The sequence below is a fragment of the Phaenicophaeus curvirostris genome, chromosome 3 (assembly GCF_032191515.1).
Source record: "Phaenicophaeus curvirostris isolate KB17595 chromosome 3, BPBGC_Pcur_1.0, whole genome shotgun sequence".
Classification (NCBI taxonomy): Eukaryota; Metazoa; Chordata; class Aves; order Cuculiformes; family Cuculidae; genus Phaenicophaeus; species Phaenicophaeus curvirostris.
In genome coordinates this window covers 43,055,947-43,067,438 of record NC_091394.1, presented here as the reverse complement: position 1 = coordinate 43,067,438, position 11,492 = coordinate 43,055,947, and positions in this window count along the sequence as shown.

Sequence of the window (11,492 nt, the reverse complement as noted above, 5' to 3'; positions counted from 1 at the left end):
TGTTTGTCATGTTCTTGTATACAAATGTATGATATTTCTTAGAATTCTGCAATACAGTATATATTTTTCTTTCAAATCAACACTTAAAACTAACTGGTGTTACATACATTCCTGACTCACAGTTTAATGTTTCCAAATAAGGTGCATTTCAAGGGGGAGAGGGGTGGAGGTGGTTTGGGTTTTTTTTAACAAATCTGTGTCACATGCTTCTAAGTTGAAGCTGTGAGTGTCAGACTCTGTTAACTATAGAAGACTGATTTCATGTGTACACTTGGAAGCCAGCAGAGTGAGTTTCTTTGAAGCCTCCCTCAGTTGCTTTTCTAAGCAGATCTCTGTTTGTTGTCAATGAGTGAAGAGCACTTCTATATTTTAAGTGCAGTTGTACTCTATATGATGATATTGAGTTTCTTAGTACTTTTGGTAGATGAATGCAAATGCAGATAATCTTTGGAAGTGTTCTTGCCAAGTAATTCCAGGAAGACTCATGGACATAATCCTCAAAGTCTGGATACAAAAAAAACTTGTTAAGTATCTTGATAATCCACCTCTTTCTGAAATTTCTTCTGTGGATTCTTTAGAAACTTGGACGCAAGAGCATAATGTATGCGTTTTAAAAGTTTTTGAACTGAAATGGCTTAGATAATCTCACGAGAAACTACAAGTGATTCAGATGGTTTATTGGGTTCCTCGTTATTTTCCAAATCATTAGCAAGTATCTCTTCAACATGTAGCCTGTTAGCTTGCTTAACATTTAGCAGAAGCAATCCAATGCCTACTAACATGAAAGGAAATATAAATGTCTTTAGAAAGCATATATGCACCCAAATATATAAATATATATGCTGGACTGGAAAAATTATTTAAGAGATTAAAGCTGCACCTCATTTGGAACAGAATATGTCCTGATTTCTTTTTTTTTTACTACTGTGAAGATTTTCTTCAATGAAAGTTAATGCCAAAAAAGTTGCCTCAATTTGTATGATGAATCTGTAAAAAGCAGAATTTAAGCCCAGATATTTTTTTAATTCACATAGTAGTGTACAGTACTTGCTAAAAAAGAGTGAAGATTTTGAGTAGTTATGTTAATTGTGTACTCAACCAATGAGATTTCGTATAGTCCTAAATTCTTCAGCCTAAGTCCAGCATCCGAAGTGTACAGGGCTTTGGTTCTTTTTGCTGGATGAACAAAAGTGTTGTTTTCTAGGTATTCTCAGGACCTCCTCAAAGGAATGAAGAAACTGTTTACTTATGGGTTTGAATTCAAATTAACTAGGAGAAATGATGGAAGAAACCAAACCCAGTTTTACTTGCAAGTTTTGAAATTTGAACCTAATGGGGGTAAATTTGATAAGAGTTTCAGATGACTTTTCCATATAAACATTAATGATGTTCTGTCAGCATCTGTGTGGAAGTCTGGGTTCACTTAAGGAGGAATGGAGACAGCACAAGGGCACTTCAAAGCAGCACAAGCCTGTTTGTTGCTCAGCTGAAAAATTTACAAAACATTATTTTCTTGTCTGCTGAACCCAGAGTTAGTGTCAATAATTGGCTCCGGAGAAATGCTTCTCTTCTATTTCAGTTTGTTTAGTTTGGCTTTTCTCAACAGGGTGGCAACAGAGCAGAGATGCCAACAGTGCCGGTTTGTTCACCCTTAGGAGTGGATCAACCACATTTAAGAGCAAGGGATTTCTAGCTTACGCTTTCTGCTGAGTTTTGTGTCTAGCAGGAGCTGGGATCTCTGAATTTCACATGGTAATAGTTCTGTGAGGGGGCATGAAATCAGCACTTCAAACTGCAGTATCACTTCATAGCCCTGCTTTTCTTTCATGCTCTGGTTTTATGCCACTTTTACGCAGTGTCATAACTTTCAGATTTGTATGCATTTATTTTGACTGAAAGATAAAGTGTTATTTATACATCCTTACTGAGTTTTATGACTTTTCCAGGTCTTCCTTTCACACATAATGAAGTATATTTCAAAACTTTTCAACACCACTGAGGTCCTGGGAGCGTTTAAATGAGCAAATAGAAATACATGAGTGCTTTGTAAAATTGTGGCCTCGTAGCTTCATATTTGAAGTCTGGATTGTAAGATGACCCTCTAGTCAAGTGAATCCCAAACCAAAAAAAAAGTAGCTTGGAGGAAGAAAGATTTAACTGCTACAGTTGTGCTAGACTGACTGCGACCTCCTGCATTTGTCCGTTGCATAAGCCAGAGATTCATAGCTTAAAAACAAAAAATCTCTTTGAGAAAAATGTTTCAAAGCCGTACTAAGTTTGTTTGTCTCATGTTATCACACTACAGTGTGCTAATTAGTATCATGAGTCTGAAGGTTTCAGTTGCTACATTTGAAGCTGATTGATTATATATAAAGTCAATGCCAGCAACATTTGCATTGTTTGAGGCTGCATATGATATTTAGAGCAAAGATAATTACTTTGAAAACTGAGAAAGCGTTAGTTTCTTATTTTTAATGGGCTGTGTACATACGCTGCTAAATGGAAAGAACCTTGCGCATCTTATCTCAATATAAGAAAGACATTTTTTACAGTGAGAACAATTGATCAGTGCAACAACTTCCCCGTGGAGGTGTTGGAGTCCCCACAGCTGGAGGTTTTCAAGATGTGACTGGACACGGTGCTAGATAAAGCACCAAAACACTGACAAGATGATCTTCTGAGGACCCTTCTAACATGGGCTGTTCTATGATTGCAGAAATATTTTCAGTTGCAGCACATGAAAATTTTTGGCTAATTAAATCATTTTCTTAATGATAAATCTTATCTCATGAATGTTATCAGGATTTATCATTTTTTTCAAAATTACATATAAAATAACTGGTATTTCCCACTTTACACAGCCTTTTTCACAACATATACATCACAGCCTTTGGAATATATTGAAATACTTTATACTGATATAAGTTTTATTTAAAGTAGGAACAATAAAGTATAATTCTGCAAGCATAACATTGCAAGAGCTTTTATGATCAAGAAATTCTTTATCTTTTACTTGGACTCTCCAGTGCTGTTTGGGGTGAGGGAAAAAAAGCAACCCTTAATATCAGTCCGTTATTCTCAGAATACTGGCTACTGCTACTTAGAAATACATTCATGTATTTTAAGTACATGTGGTTTTAGTACTTCATGGCTGCAGAATCCTATGTACTGACCACCCCACCCCCTTTTCTGCATTATTCAGTGTAAAAAGAGATGGTTAAAAACACACTCATTCTAGACGTTTTGAAGGAGGCTTACCCAAAGGTAAAATATTTAAGAAGTTAAAGTTCTATTAAAAGAGTAGGGGGTTTCCTTGCAGTTCCTAGGACATAAAGGAGAATAAAAAATTAAGGATGGTCTTTACTGAGGATGCAAGAACTCATGAAATAACGTGGTAACCTTATCATCAATTATATAAAGAATGTTTTTTATCCTTAAATTTTTTCTTTAGATGATCAGAACAGTGCTAGTCAACATACATACTAGAGCACAGTTCTGATTATTATCTATAGGTATATGTAACACATCTGTGAATGTTTAAATTACTTTCTAAAATGTTTTATTAGCAAATGCCTGTTCATCAGATCTCTGTCCATTGTTAGAATAAATATATTCTCCCCCCCACCCCCCGAAGTATTCTCTGATTTACTTTACTCAAAGCTGGTTTCAACTTCATTTAGCCAGGTCTAGTAAAACGAGAGTAACCTGAGCCAAAGTGTGCTGATTGTTCTGTCTGTATCTCTGACACTGCTCAATAATCCTGCAAATTCTTGCTGTCAAGAGCCATCCTTGTGTTTTGGCAAAAGCTTTCTGTTGTATTTGGCCGAGTTTCCCAGTTTACTCTTTTGTGCCTAGATCTTGGCATCAGCTGCAGTATACGCAAAGATTTTCAGTCTGTTTGTTCAGTTCTGATTCCCCTAAGCTAGGGTTCTTCTAAAGCACTTCTGAATAATCCTAGAGGGTTAAAAGGATTTAATTAGCAGGTTAGGATATACAGGAGAACATCAGGTTTTTTTGCAAAGCCGTCTCACCTAGTGTGGCAGGTTTCAAAATAAAGCCTGCTCTTCAGTTTGATGATTTATAATTCTTGCACTGTTTACTGACAGCGGAAGGAGTGGATGGATTATTACTGTTTGCTGTATACATCTACTATTTAATCAATTTCTGAACTGCCGCAGCAGGAGTAATGTCAGTAAATACATATAAAGATATAGTCACTTGCACATATATAAATACACACAGATACATACATGTGTATATTTATCTTATGGTGCCCTATATCAAGCTCTTTATCAGGCTCTTCAGGAAGAGCACACTTGGGCATTGTAGACAATTTAGCAATTTATTTTAGTAAAGAATCCAAATTTGGGGATTTAATACTTTTAAGTTTGGATTTCAAGTACAATTGGCAAACAAAGATGAAGGATCAAAATTATTGCTTTGTTATGCAATTTATTCACAGTGTTATCTAGCTGCAAGTGTGCAAAAAGGTCTAAAGATACATCGGCTGCAGTTCATTTTTCTCTGAGTTAGCAACACGCTGGTAGCTCCCAGTCAGGGCAATAGGAGCAGCATCCAAGCACCAGTGCAAGAGCTGACATTGGTCAGGAGCCGCTAGCAGCTGCCATCCACCAGCAGCAGTTCAGTTCCTTTGGAGTATGAAAGTAAATTGAAATATTTTCAGCCATTTATTCCTTGCAGAAACCAAGCTATTGCCAGCAAGGTTGTGGTTGCATTGTCATTAGCAGTGGCTGGGTACACTGCCAGCTCAGCTAAGTGCTAACTTCGTCCAGACCGAAAGTAGGAATGTGACAACCTGCTCCCAGCTTGGCCAGAGCACAAGACCCGGTGAGTAGCCTGGCTGGACTTTATACTGGAAAACAAACGCTGTCATAATCACATTCTCTGTGCATGTCTTAAAGCTGTCAGGCTGTGCATTTTGCTTTTTTAACAGATTTGAAGTGTCAATGTAAACTCTGGATCAGCAGCCCCTGGCTGGAGTACTTTCTGAACTCAGACCTGTAATGCTGGACTTACTGCATCCCTGAACCTCGGCTCAAAGAGCTCACTCAAGACACAGGTGAGTCAAAGAAAAGATGTAAGGAATGTGAATACATATTTCACAACAAGAAAAAAAAATGGTATTTTTAATATAAACTATGGTGTTTTTAATATAAACTCAGTTTAGCTAAGTCAGGTTAGAGCAATCATGAAGACAAAGTAACAAAGTTGTAGCTTTCTCAAGCTGCATGGGGTGGAGGTGTCTTTGATCTCTGTATGTTGCTGGTACAGTCTAAGACAAAATGGATCCTCAAAGCCAGGGGTGTGCAACACAGGTTTTGTCACTAGTAGCAACCTCTGCAGTTCCTAGCACGTAAATCATCTGTGTCTGGTCAAGTATAGCGTTAGATAGAATAATGTATTAAAAAACGATCAGATGTGGCCTTCTATGTACAATGGATTCCCTGTTTTCATAAATCTCATTTTATTGAGACTCAATTCTCTTAAAGATACAGGATACCACCACAAAACAGTAAGTTGACATTTACTATGCTTTTATAACAGAATATTCTAGCGTGGTTTTATATTTTTTTTTTCTCCCCAAAAAGAAAATGTTACTTGGAATTGCTGATTATTTCTTCAGCTTATGGCTAATACAAGGCACCAGGTAAAAGTAAATTATATGCCAGGTCCCTTAACCATTCCTCCTTGTTGCTGTGTGTCTTGTTGCAGCATAGCAAAGGCTATGGGCACAGCTGGAAAAGTTTAGTGATGATCATAGGGTTCCTTACAGTCATTTTAAGACTATGAAGAAAAGATTGATATCTCTTTTCCATATTCTTGGAATCTTCCCACAATTTCTATCATTGTGTAGATCCCCACCATTATTTCCAGCTTATTTTTGCATTTTCCATTAGTTGCAGTAGCTGTGACTTCAATATTTACTTGCCAGTATAAGCAGACCTTTCTTACACAGCGCTTAGAACATTACAAAAACTTAGGCTCTGTGTTTTCTATGGCAATTTAGAAAAAAATGGAACACTTGGGAAAATGTGTCCCTTCTGCTTAAAGCGTCTCGGGGCTGGTGACCCAGGACACAGGCAAGGCCAATGTACTCCAGGCCTTCTTCACCTCAGACTTTACTGCAAAGACTGAGCATCGGAAATCCCGGTGCCTGAGACCAGAGGGGAAGTCTGTAGCAGGAAAGACATGCTCCTCCTCTGTGGAGAAGGATCACACACAGTGTTTAAACACAGAGGACATACATGAGATCATGGGTCTGGAGAGGTTGCACGCACAAACGTAGAGAGAACTGGCAGATGTCAGTGTGATGGGAGGGACTGGAGCACCTCACAGATGAGGAAAAGCTGAGAGAGTAGCAGCTGTTCAGCCTGGAGAAGAGAAGGCTCAGGTTAAGGGACACATCAATGTGTATGGATGCCTGTAAGGGAGGGAATGCAGAAGGGGAAACCAGGCTCATCTCATCAGAGTCTGCTAATAGAACAAGAAGACATGGGCACAAATGAGAAACCTCGAATTCCATCTGAACACAAGAAAACAGTTTTCCTGTGAGGTGGGTCAAACACTGGTGCAGTTTGCCCAGAGAGACTGAGTACATTTTGCACCCTTGAAGATATTCAACACATGATTGGACACAGTCTGGGCTCTAGGTGGCTCTGCTTTGAGCAGGGTGTTTGATTCGACGATCTGAAGAGATCTCACACCTCAACCACTCCATGGTTCTTAGAAAAGCTTAGAGTAGCACTATATAAGCTAACCATTTTGCTGGTCTGCATCCACCAGGCAGGTATTTGACACCTTATTAAAAAAAAAACAGAACTGACTCAGTGAGAAGGTTGAATTTGTTCAGTCCCTGCTTGTCGGAACAAAAGTATCTGAACATCCAGCAGCCCTCTTGACTCAAACAAAAGCTGTGTGTATTGCTAGGGTAATTCAAGCCGTACAATAGTTCTGTGGATGAAAAAAGTCAAGTGAGTTGAAAATTTATTACATGCGTATTACATATTTCTCAAAGGTACATGTTTTTTCTCATATATTATGGCCTTCCCTGCATTGTGAAATGTCACAGTTTAGTGAAAGACTCGCAGCCAAACCCCAAATGTCTATAGTTTGAAGGTGTAATGCTCAGACCACTTCTGTAGAGCTAGAATGTTCACTTTGGACTATTTGTGTTAAAATTTTTGATTTCTTTTTTAAGGTTTGTTTTTATTTATGGTTTCAAAATGCTAATCTTTTAATACAGAAATCCTCTACTTTCCAAAACATGTATCAGTTTCCCAGGTTCAAAATCACTGCTGTTATCTCTTCAGTAATTCAAAAGATATTTTGTAGTGTACTACTTGAATGATTTTTTTAACAAGACAGATCTAGTCTGTGCTAATGGTCTTTTTAGAAATGCTTCTGTGGACTGTAACAGAAACTGAAAGCAGATCATTAGTTGTAAGAGGTGTTTGGCTTAGATTTGTATTCGAAGGAGGCAGTATACCAAAGTTTCCGAGAAGGAGTATAACTTTCCTTGAATGAAGTACAGAAATAGCTAGGTACAGTGTGGGAAACATTTATTTTGGTAGCCTCAGGGGGACATCATGCTTTTGTGGTTTTAAAACAAAACATCAACCCCAAGATTAAAAATATAAACACTGTGGCCAGGGTTGTGTTCCCCACGGAAATCCCATAGGTGGCATCACAGCATAAGTTTACTTACATTTCTGCTCTTTTTAATTTAGAAGAAATGCAACTGGTTTGGCTTTTTTTTTTAATTTTCTCTTTTTTTCAAAAAAAAAAAAAAGAAAAACAGCTAGCACTTTTCTACAGCTTCAGCTCTATCTTCCGTGACATTTCATTCTCAAAAATCAAATCTGCACAAGCCTGGTAAGTCTCTCACCTTACATAACTTTACCTTCTCCTACAGATGCCCATTGGGAAGTATTAAGAACTGTCCCAGGAATGTAATTCTCCAGTACATAAACTGGCATGGTGCTTTTGAATGGTTTTTGAGAAGCATACCAGTCAAATCAGTGACAATAATTTTTGTCACCAGTAATCTACAAAGTTTTTTAACTGGGTATTTGAAGAGGCTGATCAGACACAGACATGGCCTCATACAGACACACACTCAAGGTTTCAACTCTAGTGAGCAAAGAAGTAAACTTCTTTAAGATTCTTGGAAAATCCTGGTTGTTCAAGGAACTCACATGCACAGACATGAAAATATCATTAATTACAGTAAAATCAGCATTACTGCCTTAATTCAGGAGAGGGAAAACCAGCAGATAAGGAAACCAAGTTATAGCTGAAGTTACCACTGGAGAAGACCGGAAAGGACAAGGGAAACTAAACCTTCCACAACATGTCTGGTGATTTCATGAGCTGCTGGACCATTTGTCTATCATTCAGAAAGGACATTATGTTATTACTAGTACATTAACGTCTTGAATATCAACCAATAGATGTCAGCACCATATTTTTTTTAATATGGGGAGCCTCCACAACGGGAGAACTCGAAAGACAGGTGAGGAGCCAAGTTGCACACAATTCAGCCTCAGTTCACAAAGCAAGCCAAGCATCCCACCCCTGTCGATGACCCAGTTACGGCAAAGTTGAATTGTTGTTGTGCAATTGTTAATGGGCACAATGTATATAATCTGCTGTTGAAAAGAAAAAGGAATATAAGTGGAGGCTGGGACATCCTCAGGCTGAGCCTCAACTACTTGCCTGGTACAACTCTCTCCTTCTCACTTGCAGACCTCCATGCAGTTTCAGAGGCTCTCTGCATTGTTTGCAACGTGACTGGATCATTCTCCATTATGCTGGCTCTGAACCCACCCCAGCAACATGCACACTGAGTCTCCAATTAAACCAGTGCCTGTTATTGCTCCCACTTATTCTTGAGGCAGGTTCTCCAGAGAAGGTTTCTTCTCTCAAGGACCTCTGACCAGAAGAGGTCACATCCCCAGTGTTAGGGACTGCAGTTCAGACCTCTCATGGTCATGGGATAGGTGAGTGGAAGCTGACTTACATCATACAAGCACAAATAGCGTACCTTTATTTAGCAGAATGGAGGGAAGGGGGGAAAAAAAAAATTATTTATTTATTTATTTAATTAATTAAATTCACGCTTGCAGGGTTTATTGCCCTGCTCAGGACTTGCCACTGGTGCTGTATTTCGACCACTGCTCATCCCCTTTTTCTCATCTGGATCTGCTTATAAGGTTTGTGAATGCCTCTAAAAATGCCTGTGTAAATATTTGCGCTTCCAATTCCTTTAAAAATCAACCTCTTTCCACCCACAGAGAGTGAATGGGCCTGGCCTCACCAGCTAAATGTTTGTCACTGTATGTGTGTATGTTATGTAACATCACTGTAATCAAAAGTTTCATGCTGCAGATTTCCCAAAGAGAAATCTCTATTTCTCAACATGCTGTAAATATTCCGTTTACAGCATGAAAATCCGGCCAGCAAAAGAAAGCAGATCCAATAATGTTCAGTCACAAAGCAGTATAAAGCTAAAGTTATGCACATAACAGATTTCATGGACAGCTACCACTCCCACCTACGTCAAAACCAGAAAAAGTATATAGGAAGTGAAGCCCACACCCAATACTGTCAGGTATTTCTATGAGGAGTTGATTTCATTGCCCCAGAGGTATGTGTGGCTTAGGGCAACAGTAAGAAGCACAAAGAAGCATCTGCTCTGAGAAAATGTTATCTTTTTTTTAAAAAAAACATACATCTTCTTGCTAAGTTCTGTTCCCCAGGAGCTTTAAGTATTGTACTGGGAGTTTTTTTATTGCTGCTGCTGTTGTTCTGGGTCATCCCTGCTGTCCCAAACTAAAGCATTCAGAACTGCATGTGCAATTTTTTAAATGTTTTGTTTTATTTATTTTATTTTATTTTATTTTTTCTTAGAATAATAATATTCTGGAGTAATTTTTATTAGAAAGCCTCTGGTCAGAGCTAGTATACCCCACAGAGAACAGAAATGGTATCAGAAGAATATGGTGGCAGAGGTCTTGCTTGCAAGAAGTCCCTCTGCTCTGCTTGAGGAGATGTGGTCCCCTGGTAGCCCTGGGCCCCTTCAGTGTAAGGAGCGCTGGCTACCTTGGCCTCATAGCTCTAAGGGTCACTGGAAAATCTCCCCTGTGGCACTGCCCGCTCCCACAGACCCGCTGGCATCCAGGGACTCCGGCTCCTCTTCACATTCCTCACTTCTGCAGTGACCAGCTCAAACCTCCCTCCGGTCAAGTCCACATTCAGCAAAGTCCAGGCCCTCCCAGGCACAGACAGATGTTTTGGAAATTTACCCACAGCTGCCATCCCTCATGGAGCTTTTGAAGGGGAGCTCCCACTCCCCTTTCAAACACCAATGAGGCTGAGGTTAAATGAGCCAGTTCTGTGGCTCATTCTGACCACAGAGCAAGCACCATGTCCTTGTTGGCTAGACTTTCAGTCTATGGCTAGGCTGGATCTTTTCGCAGGAATCAGCATGTAACTGGTCCCACACAGGCTGCCCAGAACAGTGCGATGCTTGTTAGTGGTTCATTTCCCTTGTTACTTTCTGGCACTTGTGCTCAGATTTCTGCAGTTTCCCAGAGGCACTGAAATGTGTGGAGTGAGGCCTAGTGGCAAGTGGCACTGCCACTGAGCCCGAGGCAACCCTCCAAACACAGTGAATGGAGCATCTCAGCCAGCAGGAGAGGACCTCGTCTGCCCTTGCTGAGACGATAGGCTCACCCCTGCTTGTGCTGCTGCCAGTAACCCTCGCCCATGGAAACACTGGTTGCCAGATCCCTAGCCTGGAGAGCCACCTCACACACCTCCCTGCAGCTGAAGTGCATATGCTCATCTCAAAGCCACCTTTCTGCCCAAACCGCGTTCATTGCTTCAGAAGCTCACAGCCCCGACCACAGCAATGGGTTTGTACAACCCCACACTGGATGCATGGGTGGTCACATTTCAAGCTCTGTTTGTTACCATTGGCCTTGAGCAACAGCAGCCAAGTAGGTGCATCTATGCTGGCTAATCTTTACGCATGTGATTCCGCCCCTCAAATCTGCTCTTGTGAGTCCTTACCTGGAATACTTTGTTCAGTTCTGGAGTCCTCAGCACAGGAAGGACATGGATCTGTTGGAATGCATCCAGAGGGCCACAAAGATGACCAAAGGGCTGGAGCACCTCCCACAAAAGAACAGGCTAATAGTTGGGCTTGTTTAGCCTAGAGAAGGCCTTATAGCAGCCTTCCAGTACTGAAACGTGACCTAAAGGGAAGCTGGGGAGGGGCTCTTTATCACGGAGTGCAAGGATAGGATGAGCAGTAACCGTTTTAGGCTGAAAGAGGAAAGCTTTAAACTAGATATTAGGAGGAATCTTTTTCCCGTGAGGGTGATGAGGCACTGGTACAGGTTGCCCAGAAGAGTTGTGGATGCCCCATCCCTGGAGGTGCTTGAGGCAGGGTTAGATGGGGCTTTGAG